The sequence below is a fragment of the Erpetoichthys calabaricus genome, chromosome 6 (genome assembly GCF_900747795.2).
Source record: "Erpetoichthys calabaricus chromosome 6, fErpCal1.3, whole genome shotgun sequence".
Taxonomy (NCBI): domain Eukaryota; kingdom Metazoa; phylum Chordata; class Cladistia; order Polypteriformes; family Polypteridae; genus Erpetoichthys; species Erpetoichthys calabaricus.
The window spans coordinates 145,468,453-145,486,659 of NC_041399.2; the positions used below are offsets into that span (position 1 = coordinate 145,468,453).

The 18,207-nt window shown below is 38.8% G+C and overlaps 1 protein-coding gene and 1 long non-coding RNA gene across 2 annotated transcripts in view; one reads left to right on the forward strand and one right to left on the reverse strand.

Moving 5' to 3' along the window:
* Positions 1-9,250, reverse strand: part of LOC127528361 (uncharacterized) — a 31,133-nt gene extending 21,883 nt beyond the window's left edge. The window contains exon 1 of the long non-coding RNA XR_007935247.1: positions 9,118-9,250. This is a non-coding gene — a long non-coding RNA (uncharacterized LOC127528361). The remainder of the gene's footprint in view (positions 1-9,117) is intronic.
* A 36-nt stretch (positions 9,251-9,286) lies between these two features.
* Positions 9,287-18,207, forward strand: part of gli3 (GLI family zinc finger 3) — a 352,191-nt gene continuing 343,270 nt past the window's right edge. The window contains exon 1 of the mRNA XM_051928834.1: positions 9,287-9,653. The gene's annotated coding sequence lies outside the window, so the exon portion shown is untranslated. The remainder of the gene's footprint in view (positions 9,654-18,207) is intronic.

Genomic DNA, 18,207 nt, shown 5'->3' on the forward strand with positions numbered 1-18,207 from the left:
TTAAGAATTGTTTTTATATTCAAACACAGCATATATCGTGGATCTGAAATACAATAGCTTCCATCCATCCATCCATCCTCTTCCGCTTATCCGAGGTCGGGTCGTGGGGGCAGCAGCTAGAGCAGAGATGCCCAGACTTCCCTCTTCCCGGCCACTTCTTCTAGCTCTTCCGGGAGAATCCCGAGGCGTTCCCAGGCCAGCCGGGAGACATAGTCCCTCCAGCATGTCCTGGGTCTTCCCCGGGGCCTCCTCCCGGCTGGACATGCCCGGAACACCTCACCAGGGAGGCTTCCAAGAGGCATCCTGATCAGATGCCCGAGCCACCTCATCCGACTCCTCTCGATGCGGAGGAGCAGCGGCTCTACTCTGAGCCCCTCTCGGATGACTGAGCTTCTCACCCTAACTTTAAGGGAAAGCCCAGACACCCTGCGGAGGAAACTCATTTCAACCACTTGTATTCGCGATCTCGTTCTTTCGGTCACTACCCATAGCTCATGACCATAGGTGAGGGTAGGAACATAGATCAACTGGTAAATTGAGAGCTTTGCCTTATGGCTCAGCTCCTTTTTCACCACGACAGACCGATGCAGACGCCGCACCGATCCGCCTGTCGATCTCACACTCCATTCGTCCCTCACTCGTGAACAAGACCCTGAGATACCTGAACTCCTCCACTTGGGGCAGGATCTTGCCTCCCACCCTGAGAGGGCACTCCACCCTTTTCTGGCTGAGGACCATAGTCTCGGATTTGGAGGTGCTAATTCCCATCCCAGCCGCTTCACACTCAGCTGTGAACCAATCCATAGAGAGCTGAAGATCACGGCCTGATGAAGCAAACAGGACAACATCATCTGCAAAAAGCAGTGACCCAATCCTGAGTCCACCAAACCGGACCCCCTCAACACCCTGGCTGTGCCTAGAAATTCTGTCCATAAAAGTTATGAACAGAATCGGTGACAAAGGGCAGCCCTGGCGGAGTCCAACTCTCACTGGAAACGGGTTCGACTTACTGCCGGCAATGTGGACCAAGCTCTGACACCGGTTATACAGGGACCGAACAGCCCTTATCAGGGGGTCCAGTACCCCATACTCCCGGAGCACCCCCCACAGGATTCCCCGAGGGACACGGTCGAATGCCTTTTCCAAGTCCACAAAACACATGTAGACTGGTTGGGCAAACTCCCATGCACCCTCCAGGACTCTGCTAAGGGTGTAGAGCTGGTCCACTGTTCTGCGACCAGGAAGAAAACCACACTGTTCCTCCTGAATCCGAGGTTCGACTATCCGACGGACCCTCCTCTCCAGAACCCCCGAATAGACTTTTGAGCTGAGGAGTGTGATCCCTCTGTAGTTGGAACACACCCTCCGGTCCCCCTTCTTAAAGAGAGGGACCCACCACCCTGGTCTGCCAATCCAGAGGCACTGTCCCTGATGTCCATGCGATGTTGCAGAGACGTGTCAACCAAGACAGTCCTACAACATCCAGAGCCTTGAGGAACTCCGGGCGTATCTCATCCACCCCTGAGTTTTTTGACCACCTCGGTGACCTCAGTCCCAGAGATGGGGGAGCCCACCTCTGAGTCCCCAGGCTCTGCTTCCTCATTGGAAGGCATATTAGTGGGATTGAGGAGGTCTTCGAAGTACTCCCCCCACCGACCCACAACGTCCCAAGTCGAGGTCAGCAGCGCACCATCCCCACCATATACAGTGCTGACACTGCACTGCTTCCCTCTTCTGAGACGCCGGACGGTGGACCAGAATCTTCTCGAAGCCGTCCGAAAGTCATTCTCCATGGCCTCCCAAAACTCCCATGCCCGAGTTTTTGCCTCTGCAACCACCGAAGCCGCATTCCGCTAGGTCTGCCGGTACCTATTAGCTGCCTCCAGAGTCCCACTGGACAAAAGGGTCCGGTAGGCCTCCTTCTTCAGCTTGACAGCGTCCCTCACTGCCGGTGTCCACCAACGAGTTCGGGGATTGCCGCCACGACAGGCACCGATCACCTTACAGCCACAGCTCCGGTCAGCTGCCTCAACAATAGAGGCACAGAACATTGCCCATTTGGACTCAATGTCCCCCACCTCCCTCGGGACGTGGTCGAAGTTCTGCCGGAGGTGGGAGTTGAAGCTTCTTCTGACAGGGGACTCTGCCAGACGTTCCCAGCAGACCCTCACAACACGTTTGGGCCTACCAGGCCTGACTGGCATCCTCCCCCACCATCGAAGCCAACTCACCACCAGGTGGTGATCAGTTGACAGCTCCGCCCCTCTCTTCACCCGAGTGTCCAAGACATGTGGCCGCAAGTCTGACGACATGACCACAAAGTCGATCATCGAACTGAGGCCTAGGGTGTCCTGGTGCCAGGTGCACATATGGACACCCCTATGCTTGAACATGGTGTTCGTTATGAACAATCCGTGACGAGCACAGAGGTCCAAAACACCACTCGGGTTCAGATCGGGTATGGCATTCCTCCCAATCACGCCCTTCCAGGTCTCACTGTCATTGCCCACGTGAGCATTGAAGTCTCCCAGCAGTACGAGAGAGTCCCCAGAAGGTATGCCCTCTAGCACCCCCTCCAGGTGTATACGCACAAACAACAGTTAGGACCCGTCCCCCCACCCGAAGGCGGAGGGAGGCTACCCTCTCGTCCACCGGGGTAAACCCCAATGTACAGGCTCCAAGTCAGGGGGCAATAAGTATGCCCACATCCGCTTGGCGCCCCTCACCGGGGGCAACTCCAGAGTGGTAGAGAGTCCAGCCCCTCTCAAGGAGATTGGTCCCAGAGTCCAAGCTGTGTGTCGAGGTTAGCCCGACTATATCTAGCCGGAACCTCTCTACCTTGCGCACTAGCTCAGGCTCCTTCCCCTTCAGAGAGGTAACATTCCACGTCCCAAGAGCCAGTTTCTGTAGCCGAGGATCGGACCGCTAAGGTCCCCGCCTTCAGCCACGACCCAACTCACACTGCACCCGACCTCCTTGGCCCCTCCCATAGGTGGTGAGCCCATGGGATGACAATAGCTTTCATACAGTTATTTTGTCAGTGCCCGTTATATGTGTGAAGTCTGATGTCCCTTCTCAAATATGTATTGATTTAATTGAGGACTCTGATTGGACCTGCATTTAAACAGATTGGTGTCACATTCAAAATTGACCCCCACCTTGTGAAGAGTACTGCCAGGCATATAGTCTGGCTGCCAATGAGCTCATAAACCCATTAGCCCATGTAATGTAAAAAGCAGGTTCACAAAATAGATGGATGGAAAAAACATACAGTACATGTTTAGCCTTGATCAGCCCATGTTTATCAAAAGACATCATCATTTTACAAGTTTTAACAGGCATTTATACAGTGAACCTGGTTTCAAAAAGGCAGCTTACGAAACCAAAATAATATATGTCAAAAGTAAACTGCATTATAAAACACAAATTGTTTGCTTTAAAAACACATTAAATTTTATGTCACTATATTACAATTTACTATACACATATATTTCTCTTAATAGACATAATTGTTTTATCAGAAATCATATTATTTTGTGAATAAAGCACTAGTTTTCATTAAAATGGGCTCTAATGACCAATCAACCACACTGCTTGAGAACTCACTAAAATGCATGATCATGTCACACCAGTCCAGGACATAGCACAATTTTAATGGGTCATTGGCAACTTTAGTTGGGTTTCATAGCACTGGATGCAAGGAATGTTGAAAGAAGTAGAGGTTGAGGTGGTGTAAGAATGACAGGGGGGAGAGGATATAAAGGAAGATGAAGAAGAAGATGAAGAAGAAGAACAACAACAACATAAGAAAGAAAGAAAGAAAGAAAGAAAGAAAGAAAGAAAGAAAGAAAGAAAGAAAGAAAGAAAGAAAGAAAGAAAGAAAGAAATCTCAAATTAGATTATTTCTGCTTTAATAGACAATGTTCTTTCATGATTTAACTATGAGCGAACCTGCATAACATAGCCAAATTTGCAATATGGCCTAAATTATTTAATCATTCAGAAGAGAAAACAGGTAATTGTCTGTACATGTTTAAATTTATCACAATAATTCTCCAATCTACAATACTGTGGGAAACCAGACCAAACCTTTCCAGCAGCCGCTACTCTAATGTACTGCACAACATATCAATATTATTTGTAGTAACTTCAGTATGTTAATTATACTGGAGTCCAGTTCATTAAGATAGGAAATGAGTACCAATCTATTACACATAATGAATGTATCACATACTTTAAGAATTAAAATTAAGACTGGCAGTTTTGGTTTTTTATAACACTAAAATTTACTATACAATAGAGTGGCTTGAAAACAGTACCATTGTAAAATCACCATCGTCTGTTAATGTTTTTTTTTCCAATTTACATATTTTAACAAAGCTGATACATGACCATTGAAAACCGGTAACTTTTATCTATTTAATGTTGAGGAAGAAACTGTCATTATCAAAACAGGTCTGCAAATAATGCCATTATGACTTTTAGGATACAGTGACAAATCACTGATGACATTTAAAAATTGCAAAGAACAGACTAATTAAGTTTCTCAGCTGGCAATGTGATCCTTTAAAGAAATTGAAAATGGTTAACATAAACATACAGTAGTTTGTCCTTTTCAAAGAAACTTCGATTAAGTAAAAGTGATAAGATACTAATAGGTAAAGTTAGGATACTATAAGCATGAATACAAAATTTGGTGTACTATTACATTCCTGTACAACTCTCATCACATCATGATAAACACCATAGCCTGATTTGTTATGCTCTAATTCAGAAACTCCAACAATAGCAGTTTTATGTTTTTAAAGAATATTTCAGCTTTACTCAAATTCCATGCCAAGAGATGTATTAATAAGGCTGGATTGAGCCTAAAAAAGTGGAAAAAAAGAGGATGAAACATCACTGGACAGTGGGCCACTATGTAATGTGACAGCATGGAGTCCTCCACTATAATCCCACCTTTGGCCCTTATAACTCTACCCTTTTCTCGACAATCTCCAGAAAAAAACTACTTAAGCACCAAGGTAGACTGGAGCAGCTTATTTATGCTGTAATGTTGAATAAAGTCATTTTCCATTATGCTGCTGTGTTCTGAAACTTGTTTCTTCACAAGCAACAAGTTACCATCTGTGCCTTTCTTCATATCCTTTTCTCAGAAATCCACATAAGAAATTTTCTCAGCATGGCAGAGGAAGGTATATGGCAGAAATTTTTATTAGAGTGAGTAAATCTTGTAGAGATGATGGCTTGCCATGATATAGCCGAAAAGTACTGCCATGGCTGGATAAGACATACCAGGTCTTGCTTACTTATTGGGCAATATTGGTTGCAACACTGAAAAAAACCTGTGACATGATTCAGCTTAGAGGTAGGGTGCAAAATGATTTTTCCTTCATTATAGTATTTGCACAATACATATTGCCAGGTGTTTTTGAATTTATAACTGTAATTTGGATTTGGCACTTGTGTTTTTTTCATAGAAAGGAAGGTTTGAGTGTTTTCATTATGATTTGTAGAACACAGTCTGTGTAGCATATCCAAGAAAACGTATTTGTATTGGTGTTTTTTAATTGATCTTAGAATTACTTAGTATGTGCTATGTAGTGTGTGTTTATTGAATATTGTGTGCCTTTTAAAAAAGATTCATTTTTTAAACATTTCCAGTTTTTCCAATTGAACCTGAGTTTTATTCATTTTGTGTTTATTGCTTGGTGGTTAATTGTGACAAAATTTTCTTAGCATTTACAGTGCATCCGGAAAGTATTCACAGCGCATCACTTTTTCCACATTTTGTTATGTTACAGCATTATTCCAAAATGGATTAAATTCATTTTTTTCCTCAGATTTCTACACACAACACCCCATAATGACAACGTGAAAAAAGTGTACTTGAGATTTTTGCAAACTTATTAAAAATAAAAAAATTGAGAACGCACATGTACATAAGTATTCACAACCTTTGCCATGAAGCTCGAAATTGAGCTCTGGTGCATCCTGTTTCCCCTGATCATCCTTGAGATGTTTCTGCAGCTTAATTGGAGTCCACCTGTGGTAAATTCAGTTGATTGGACATGATTTGGAACGGCACACACCTGTCTATATAAGGTTCCACAGTTGACAGTTCATGTCAGAGCACAAACCAAGCATGAAGTCAAAGGAATTGTCTGTAGACCTCTGAGACAGGATTGTCTCGAGGCATAAATCTGGAGAAGGTTACAGAAACATTTCTGCTGCTTTGAAGGTCCCAATGAGCACAGTGGCCTCCATCATTCATAAGTGGAAGAAGTTCGAAACCACCAGGACTCTTCCTAGAGCTGGCTGGCCATCTAAACTGAGCGATCGGTGGAGAAGGGCCTTAGTCAGGGAGGTGACCAAGAACCCGATGGTCACTCTGTCAGCGCTCCAGAGGTCCTCTGTGGAGAGAGGAGAACCTTCCAGAAGGACAACCATCTCTGCAGCAATCCACCAATCAGGCCTGTATGATAGAGTGGCCAGACAGAAGCCACTCCTTAGTAAAAGGCACATGGCAGCCCGCCTGGATTTTGCCAAAAGGCACCTGAAGGACTCTTAGATCATGAGAAAGAAAATTCTCTGGTCTGATGAGACAAAGATTGAACTCTTTGGCGTGAATGCCAGGCGTCACGTTTGGAGGAAATCTGGCACCATCCCTACAGTGAAGCATGGTGGTGGTAGCATCATGCTGTGGGGATGTTTTTCAGCGGCAGGAACTGGGAGACTAGTCAGGATAAAGGAAAAGATGACTGCAGCAATGTACAGAGACATCCTGGATGAAAACCTGCTCCAGAGCGCTGTTGACCTCAGACTGGGGCAACGGTTCATCTTTCAGCAGGACAACGACCCTAAGCGCACAGCCAAGATATCAAAGGAGTGGCTTCAGGAGAACTCTGTGAATGTCCTTGAGTGGCCCAGCCAGAGCCCAGACTTGAATCCGATTGAACATCTCTGGAGAGATCTTAAAATGGCTGTGCACTGACGCTTCCCATCCAACCTGATGGAGCTTGAGAGGTGCTGCGAAGAGGAATGGGCGAAACTGGCCAAGGATAGGTGTGCCAAGCTTGTGGCATCATATTCAAAAAGACTTGAGGCTGTAATTGCTGCCAAAGGTGCATCGACAAAGTATTGAGCAAAGGCTGTAAACACTTATGTACATGTGATTTCTCTGTTTTTTTATTTTTAATAAATTTGCAAAAACCTCAAGTAAACTTTTTTCACGTTGTCATTATGGGGTGTTGTGTGTAGAAATCTGAGGAAAAAAATGAATTTAATCCATTTTGGAATAAGGCTGTAACATAACAAAATGTGGAAAAAGTGATGCGCTGTGAATACTTTCCGGATGCACTGTAAAACTGACGTAGGAAGTAACATTGCAACAGTGGTCAGTTCTATTGCCATACATACAGTGTATAGAGTAACATACTTCAATTGCAAAGAATTTGTATATTTTCTCTTTGTTGTTATTTTAAATATGTATAATTAATTGGTTACTCTCACATTCACTCACATTTGGCTAATTTAATGTATGCATACTTATACTTGAATCAGCCTGGTGTCTTTACAGGGATGATTTTGCCTTACATCCAAGGTGTGAGATAAAATATGAATGGATGTACAAATTTTGTAATATTCACACACAAGGATGTTATGTAATATACAGTATATGGAAATTGCGTTTTATTTGTAAAAATTATACCATTGTTTTACCAGAGCTTTATGAGTATGCTATGAAAGGTGCTATATAAAGATGACTTATTTTCTTTTGTATGTTACTATTTGAAAAGGTCAAGCTTAAAGACTATCTATCTATCTATCTATCTATCTATCTATCTATCTATCTATCTATCTATCTATCTATCTATCTATCTATCTATCTATCTATCTATCTATCTATCTATCTATCTATCTATCTACACCTTGCATAAAGGTTTGTTGAATTAAAAATGTCAGCTTAATGGACTAGACTATTGACAAGATTCTACTTTACAGACTGAATAAGAACTTAACTTTCTCCACTTATTGCTTGAGATTGAGAGCTTAAAGATGATGCATTTAAAAACTGGATTATTTTTTCAATTAAAATAAAATGCTGGGCTTTAAAAGTTAAAAAAGGCAAAGGATAAGAAGCTGCTCTGTACAAATGTGTCCAGTTTCAGCAAAAGGAAATGATTAGCTCTACTGTTCTGCAAATATAGCTAGTTTCTCTATCTGTTGTGTATGTGTGTATGTGAGTTTCTCCACATACTCAGGTTTCCTCTTACATCCCAAAGTCATGTGTTTTGAATTGGCCTGGTGTCTTATCCAGTGACGATTCCTACCTTGCACCCAGGGTGAGTGATAAAAAATGGATGGATGGATGTATAAATTTTATAACATGCATTTTGTTTTGAGGATTATATAATTGCTGCGGTGGGCTGGCGCCCTGCCCGGGGTTTGTTTCCTGCCTTGCGCCCTGAGTTGGCTGAGACTGGCTCCAGCAGAACCCCATGACCCTGTAGGTAGAATATAGCGGGTTGGATAATGGATGGATGGATTTTATAATTGTTATGGAAACTGTATTTTATTTGTATAAGTATAGAACTGTTGTTTTACCAAGGCTTTGGGGCACACTATCTATCTATCTATCTATCTATCTATCTATCTATCTATCTATCTATCTATCTATCTATTGACAAGATTTTACATTATGAGAATTTAAAGTTCTGCACTTATTGCTGGAAATGAAAGCTTATACGTTGATGATACGTTTAGGGTTTTCCGTTTAGAATGAAACTTTGGGCCAATTCCAGGGAATTAATACTTACTATTAAGTATATGGGTAAACATCTAGGCTTTTAATAGTGTTTGAAATTTAATTTACGTTACCTCATTATACAGAACAAATGGTGTAACATATTTTGAGTGCAACGATGTACAGTGCAAAAATACTATTTCATGTTCATGAAATTGTTCGAAAAATAACATACATTTAGATTTTTTTGTTCGATTTTAAGTTAATCTACAAAAAGCGCTGAACCGAATATACGTTTGAGAAGTGTCTGTACAATGTGTTTGCATACTATAATAAGTAAAGTTATTTATACTTGTCTTACACTGTCCTACCTTCCGTATCGCTTGGTACCAACTCTCTGTAGGTGTGCCGAAGCCGCATTCCTGTGGGCTACAGCGTTATGTGCTTTGGCGGAGTGATCCCTGTGTCTCCGAGGCGGTGCTCTGCTCGCTGGAAGGCGGCGGGGTCGGAAGGAGCAGAGAGGGAGAGGAGAGGGAGCTTGAAGGGAGGAGTCATGGAGAGGGGAACTGCTGAGGCTGTAGTCGTCACTTCATTTTAACCAAATTTACATTAAATACAGTAACACGCAACCAAGGAGAATAAGAAAATCAATTAATAAAAAGTGCTGTTCTCTCTGTCGGCATCTCAAGACTCGTGTAGATATACAAGAAGCCAGGCACTATGGTGCATCCACTGCGTGCATCTGAAGTTTAGAGGAGGGAGAAAGGAAAGGAAGAAAAAAAGTTTTGTTGCAGTGCAGTAAGCTAGTTTCAGAAAGTAAAGTTTGGACGAGTGCAGGAGGGGCGACTACGCTAAGCACAAGAAGCATCAGCGGCGACCAGACACGGCTCTTCGGGCAAAGCACAAGGTAACCAACATAAATACACATTGCATCAGTATACAACAACAAGAAAAGTAATAATAAATCAGTCCAGCAGCTGTGGGTGCGGACTTCAGCGCGTGTGCGAAGAGACGCTGTAACCGATTAGTATGGGCTTTCTTTGCTCTTCAGTAACAACGTGCATCTGACGGCGTTTGAAAGTTAAGAAAAGAAAAACTATTGAGTGGGCGATGCAAGTTAGCGGAAAAAGTCAGACTGCACATGACTAACACTGAGATCCAGGGACCGATTGAATGGGAAGACAATTAAAATATTTGGGCATGCATGCATGTCATATGTCTAACCGTGAACGCAAGATTGCTCTTATGTGTATATTTTGCTTTTTCATAAAATGTGCAAAAACTATCCCCATATTTGATTGTTTACAGAGTGTCATGACTTGTGAACTATATCTGTTTATTTTGACTTGCTACGTTTAGGTTGCGCGTTGATCGTTCAAATACAGTATAACAGATTGGTAATAAGGTTATATGGATCGGTTAGTCAGAGGTCCGTTGTGCAGAGAAATAATCAAGACTGAGTTTCGATTTATTGTTGTTTCTTTTTTTTTCAATTTTAAATGACTGCAACGAGACTTCATCCAGACTGTTTAAGACGTCCGGGGTTTTTGTTAGTTCAAAAAAAAAGCGCGTCTTTCTTTCTTCGCAAGCTGCGGCGTTTCTTGAGTCGGAACTGGTGTCTTTCATTCGCGGTGACTTGGTTCCTGTGAACTTTAAGTGTGTTTATGTATCGATTTGTTTACCCATTCATCTATGTTGAGTGTACTTTCGTATAACTTTTGAGTACCTAGGCTGTCAAGAGAAAATCGAATAAACCAAAAATACGATGTACATTAACTTTTTAGAGTCAGACCAATTAGTACCTGCTGGCTTGTGTACAGCTGCGAGTGCCATAGGCTGCTTGATCTTTTGAGGAACTGAATATGATAATGGAATCTTTGTTATATGTAAATCGTTAAGACAAGTTGTTCAGTTTTAACTATGCCGGTTTCGTAAACTGTATGACTGTGTAAACTCAAGAAGACAACTTTTTCTAAGACAATTTAAAACTTCTGTTTCTTATAAAGACTTTTTTCTATATTACACGGTTATTTTGACATTATGTGTGTTAAGGTAGGTAAAATTCAGGAAAGGTGCGCAGGGCCATAAAGCTAACCTATCTATCTATCTCTCTATCTCTCTATCTATCTATCTATCTATCTATCTATCTATCTATCTATCTATCTATCTATCTATCTATACAGTTATTTCAGTTAAAGGCAAAAAGAGTAAAACTTTTGAATTTAAGTAAAACGCGGAGATTTGGATTGCTTCATTAATTAAACAACCCTTGTTAAAAGTGTTTTTGAATGTCCCAGTTGTTTTTCTTGTTCTCTTGGTGTTTGACCCTGAGCACAGTTATTGTACTGTTTGTTTTAATTTGTAACATTTAAAGATGTGTTTAATTCCTTAATACATGATGTCGATTTTAACTAGTTTGTTAGCACAGTCCCGTTGCGAGGCCGCGGGGTGATCGAAGTGAGTAAACTTGATATTGTTTGCTGCTGTGATGAGCGCACAAAGTTCCTCTTAACACGCAACCTTTTCCTGACTATAGGACGTCATGCTCGGAGTGTGCAAATTGGCGTTCAAAAGACACTTCAAAGATCTGATGGCAACGCGAGGGCGGCACTCTGTGGACATTGCTTTTTTTGTGTGTGAGTTTGATGGCCGCTGAACCCATCCATATCTCAGGTTGCATTTCACACCCGGGTAGTGACAACATCAGAAAGTGATAGCAGACCAGCATTAAATAAAGAAAAAACAAACTTGAGCACCTTAGGCTCATGAATTAGTTCTGCGCAGTTAACAATTTAAAAAAAAAACGCGCTTATCTTCCCTCTTTATCTATAAGCATAGACGAATAACACTTTTACACACGTCCGCAGATACAATGCCAAAGCCACTGACTTTTTATGTAAATAACGATTTAAAATAGTTGAAAGATTAGTACATGTATCCAATGATGTCTTAAGTATGTGTTAAAATTGCTTACCGGGTAAACAAAAAACAAAACAAAAAAAATCCTGCAGTTCATATAAAAAGGTTTTTACATCTTGATTTTTTGTAACATTGTTCCATTTTTTTAAATCCATGGCTCACAGATGTTTAGCTCAGGTAATCAAACATAGACACATAACAGAAGTTTTTACAAATTTTCTTAAAGTTAATTTTGTTTACTTATTGAAGCTGGCAGCCCATATTAAAAAAAAAAAAAAAAAATAGTGCAACATATTATTTGGGGCTTATTCTAACAATCTTCACAGCATAATAATATATAGTGTAGCAGACTAAAGTTTTGCTGTATTTGTTGGAAGCAACCATCAATAAAAATTCATATTTATTTACATGGATCCTGCTTGAAAACACTTAATATTTATAATCAGTGATTTTTTTTGCTGAGCATGTGTGAGACTGAATGAGAACAGCTCAACATTTTGCCAAAATGTCACTTTTTAAAAATTGCAGGGTTATGGAAGCATGCTAGATAGACCTGAGGTGTGATTTAACATCTTACTGGACTTTTTTAATTGTGTTATGAAAAACATTAAGTTTTATATAGTTTTTTGCTCTTATTTTCATTCTACATTTTACAAGTTATTAACACTTTACTGTCAACATTTCAAATCATACATAAAAATACATTTCGGAAAGTGTATTTTAAAATGAATGTAGTGTGTTCCAGGTGTCTTTTGCAAAAATGTACATAACAAATTATGTGAAGGTTCACAAAAAGAATGAAACTTCTTTTCAAACAGACAAGTTGTTAGGTGCATTATTCATTAATGCAAAAATTAATTTTCATACTGATTTACAAATCTGTAGTTGTTTACTGTCCTAAGAGGGACACATGATTAGAAAAGAGGCAAGCATTCTTTAAAACAGTTGTAGTATTTTTAAGTATTGCTGGTGGGCTTCTGAACTTCTTTTTATAATTGGTTATTAACACATTTGCAGACTTTTGTTTCTTGGATACAAAAACTCAGTTCCTCAAAACATGGTTTATTGCATTTTAACAAAAAGTGCCCTTAATATGTAATTACCAAAACTTTGCATGTTGCTGTAAATATGTCTAGCTAACCATTCATACAGTATGTTTCATGCTTCTTTCAATTTGGAGGTTTATAGTCATTTTTTTTGTAAGAAAGAGGGGTAACTATAGTGGAAAAGGAAACTGTTAGGAATATACTTTGTTGTTTGTCACCATGTGTGTAAAATGTCCTGATTTTTTTTTTTTTTGTTATTAACTTTAAATATAATGAATATGGTCATTAGGTACATGTTCTATGTGTCATCACTGTCTGGTATATGTTCAAATGAGTGTGTATGCATTCTGTTGGTATTGTAAAGCCAGCATCCTTATTCGTATCATTTGTCTTTGCTGATTTTGATTTTTGTGATCACATAAGTTTGCTTTTTACGTTATTTGAATTACCATTCTTATATACAAATGAATGATCTGTGGACCGTTCTGTAGTTCATTAGCCTATTAATTGATATAAACTAAATATGGTTACAGAAGCAGTGCAGATAGGGGGCAGAAATCTTGTGGTTTTCATTCATTTTAAAAATGAAGTCTGCAATAAGAAGGAAAAAAAGGTAACCTTCCTAACCTGTGTTCTTTGTAAATCATTCAGTAATAGAGGCATTTATGTATGGCACTGTAAATAAACATATTTTGGAATATTGTATTTTTTCAATTGTACAGCATAATTCCTTGGCAGTAATATCCTTTTATAGGGTGACTTTCATACAGCTACGTGTGCCACAAAGATAACATGCATAGACGAGTTTCAGAGAACAGGGAGCCTTCTCAAGACAACCCAGCTAATGGAATGTTAATGCTTTTAGACTCTAATAGATTATCTAAAAAGTCAACCTTTTCTTCTTCATGTGAGTTGAAGTAAATCCCTATGTGCAGCACACTTTTAAGAAGGCTTTGTTAGTGAGCATCAGTGACCTTATGCGGGCACATGGTTTTTAGCAACATTCATATGGTTAATTTACTCTTCAGGCAAAGCACTAGCACAGTGTGACAAAGCACAGTGTCACCAATTTCTGACAGAGTAAGATGTGTGTGAGTATTTCAGATTTTAAAGAATTGTTTTTAGTAATCTGTGGTAGAATTGTACTGTAGCAATTTAAGGCATGCAGAATGATTTTACATAACATCTAGATAAATGCCATTAAGGGTGCAAACTGACAAGTTATCTTTTCACTCATCTGAGAGTCCAGAATGATATAAGTGAATGTAATTTTAAAAACTGGGCATTCAATTTTGTATTAAAAGAAGTTTTTTTTTTGGCACAGTTTGTTAATTGAAAGTGTTTTCCAATATGTCATTATTATGTATTTGCACAAGTATTTATATGGGAATGATGCAATAATTGCAAATCTTGTAGCAGCAAGTACATTTTGAAGTATCTTCATTTAAGAAATAGTAATACAATTAAGGGTTCAAAATTGAAAGAATTATGGGAGGGTTTTTTTTGCAAACTGTAATATATTTTTTTAATACATACTGTACTTTGGACTGAGTGTTCCTTTTACTATATGCTTTATGACTCATTAGAACAAAATTGTTTTCCATCTGCATGATGATGCTACTTTATTTTACTGCATTATACCACCAGATTAAGCTTTCGGGATGTGATATTTGAAAATGGTAACTATTTTCATTAGTTCACGTTCATGTTGGAATATCTGATGGACCAACTCTAATTAGTCTGGTTTGGGTAGTGAAATCTGTAGATTTATATATTTATATTAGGTTCTTTTTGTTCTGTAGCTCCCTGAAATAGAGCTGTTGCCGAGTAAAGGCTTGAAATGAAATTTTACACTTTGATGATTTTTTAACTTTGATATATTGACAGTGAAAAAAAGAAAAAAAGGAGCTCTATAGCTTTCATAAAAGTTCAGCAGTAACACCAAGCAGCAGTCAAGTGTCTCAACCCATTTGTGTTTAACTGCAGAAGAAAAACATGTCTATGGGCACCATGGTTTCTTATCAATCCCCTAATCCCAGATCCCAGCAAAACCTTGAGGGCATGCCTCAGATCTTGCTGAAATCATTGTAGACTCTCTCCGTTCGCAGATTAAATATGCTATGTGTTCCTGGCTCCAGCAACATTTTTACGAGCTTGCTTGGCTTCCTGTAGTAAGACCCCCTTCTGCAATTTTAGTAGCTGCTAAAGGCAACTTTTAGATGGTTGTCTGAAATATCTGGCCCACATGAGATGGGGAAATGGGAGGTGGGGTATCTTACACACTTGCTTAAGTTCAAACAAAAGAAACTAATGTTAAAAGTTTCACAGCAGTTTGTTTTATGTCAGATACTCAGATCTTGGTGCAAAATAATGCACATTGTTATCATTCCAATTAATACATGGTTCCAAGTAAAGCTGTAAAAATATGAAGTAGATTGAGTGTGAATTTGTGTACTACATTATGCATAATACAATCAAAAACAAATTCTGATTTTGTGCAGTTGTCTTGCTTAATTAAATTCTAGATAATCCAGATAACTAAACAGAAAGGAGAGGCTTTCTCGTACGTTGACATGTGTCCTGATGTATCCTCACTTACTGGTGTCAAGTTAACATGACATCAGAAAGTTAAAAGAAAGTAGAGTATCTATCTATCTATCTATCTATCTATCTATCTATCTATCTATCTATCTATCTATCTATCTATCTATCTATCTATCTATCTATCTATCTATCTATCTATCTATCTATCTATCTATCTATCTATCTATCTATCGGAGTGCCTGCAGTAAAATAATTGTTTTCAATTTTATTTTAAAAGACTAAACAGATTTTTTTTTAAATGAATAGGGGGGTGGGGAAAGTCACCACAGCTTAACATAAAAAGAAGACTCTCATTGTAATTGAAATGTTGACATTAAATTTGTAGCATTCTTTGTATTGGCTAAATTGGCAAGTTCACTTTATAATATTGTTTATTATATATTACAGAGTCAAATAAATGTTAGTTATTGCAAAAGAGAGTAAAAATGATGTTTTATTTATTTTCCTTACATTTTCTGTATTGTTAAATGGACATAAGAATCATGTGGACATAAGAATTACACTTACTGCTTTTCTTTAATTTTTCATCTATTCTTTTTCTGAACCCACTTTTTTCATTGCACATCCAGGAGTAGTCCATAACATTTAATCAGTAAACTGTGACTAACTCTTGTACACTCCACATACATTTTATGTGTGAACTCACAGTCAAACACACAACCACAACACACATGCGTTAATTAACTGACATGCACACATTAGGACTTGGAAGGAAACTTGGGAACCCAGAGAAAATCTATACAAACATGAGGATAACACAGAAAGTAATAGATGTGGGAGTTGAACACTGGAGTAATGAAACACCATTGCTAACCACTGGATCACTTTTGTCATACATTTTGTAACAACTTTTAATTTACTTTAAAAACATCATTATTCATGCTTTTCAAACAAAGGGCTTTGTTCAAGAATGTTGAGAACATATCTGAAAAAACCCCATGCTGATTACCATTTAAGATCAAATATTGCTTTTCAAACGCAGAGAGACTTTTTAAATAATCTGCTTATGTATGTGCTTGAGTATTTATATGTTTAGAGTTGAGTATTTGTTTCAGTAATACTCTGCAGGGGGTCTTTGAACTGTACTCAATGTTCAGAACCCTTGCTTCATACAGAGTTGCAGTACTGCAGAAGTTAGTTTGCAGTGCCTTAGTTTCTTTCTGCAACTGTGTAAACCTTAAAAAGAAGTTGTAATTAGACATGGCAAAATAGCAATATCTGTAGCCAAGAGCATATGTCATGGAATTCCTAGGAGAACTTGAGCAAATTTTGTGCTTAAAGGTTACTCAATGAATGGAAATATGAAAGGCCATTTGTCAATGTGCTGCCTGGGTTTCTGTTAGTTTTCAAGCTCCAAACTCATTGTCTGCATGGCCTAGCCATTAGTCATCAGTGTATTAGTGCTGCCTTCAGGCTATGCTGCCCAGCACTTCTTCACACCATTACAGCTCTGAAAGTGTTTGTACTTGGCCGACTTGTAGAATCACTGCTGTTATTTCCACTTGGCTGCATTAGAGGTAAGTCCCTCCCAACCTTCCAGCATACTGTAAACCATGGGTTCTTTACAAATTTCTTTCTGGTGGGATTTGGCAAACTCTCATGTTTTTTAGGCATATTTGTCAGATTCTTGTGTTTTTTAGGCATGTTAATAATAATAATAATAATAGTAATAATAAAAACCTTTGGCAATTTTTATGAATCGTGAACATCATGTACTAATTTCATCTAATTCAGTTATATAGTGTTTCTTGTCTGCATTACAGCCCTGCAGACTGCTTCCAAATTACCAGAGAGCAAGAAAGAAATGAGCAAAAGAGGATGAAAAAATCATTTTAATTTGAATTGATTTAAACATACATAGAAACACAGCTGATTCTAAAATCCCTAGTTAAACATTGTTATAAATAAGCCCAGGAAAGCTGTTAACTTTCAGAATTATTTATCAATTGTGTGTGGATATGTGGGTTTTAAATTCTTGTCTTTCCAGATTATGTTAGTTTACCTGTACAGGTTTATGATGTGACTGACAGACAGACTTTAGGCAAAGCAGAAGTCCTGCTTACTCACTGACTATAGTGTGCCCTCAATTTAGGAATATAACAACCTCCACAGAAACTTGTGTATTTTGGGCTCCAGATAGGTATACCTTTGGCATCATGGTTACCAGTCACCTTTCTGTCTCCAAAACAAGCACTAATTGTGCTGTAAATGAATATTTTTTATAATTAATTGCAGTCTTAATCTTGTAAGTGACTTTCATTTTCAAATCAGATGTTTTTTTTTCCTATTCCTTTAATTAATAATGGCAGTTTGTCACTCCATACTTTTAATCAAACAGTAATTCTAAAGCTGCCTGTATCTGTGTGTATCTTTCTGACAACTTGGGCAGTGTATTCATATTACATGTGTGTTTCGTTAAATTTGCTTTGGTTCTTTCAGTTTGTTAAATTGGAAAGACTGTACTGCTTTTGTTTACTCTAGTTTTCCTTGTATTTCCAATACATTGTTTAATTTGTTTGAATGTATAAAAGTGGAAAAAATGTGTAAAAATCTTTTCATTGTAAAAGATTTTGTAATAGTAGTTGCTGTGAAGGCAATATATCAAATAAGGATTAATTTTTTTTTCCTGAAATAACTATAGTATAGTTTTCCTCCAGGTACTTTCCAGTTATCAAAGCCATATGTGGTAGGGTAACTGACGACTGCAAATTGTCCTGATGTGAGTGAGAGTAGTTGTGTGTATAAGTGTGCCATCGTCCCAGCCAGGGTTACTTTCTTCCTTGTGGCCAGTGCTGTTGGGATAGACAGTGGATTCTTATGACCCTGAGGTGGAACAGAAAATGGATGGAAGATTTCAAAAAGCTACCCTGCTCTTTGTTTAATATGTTGTTT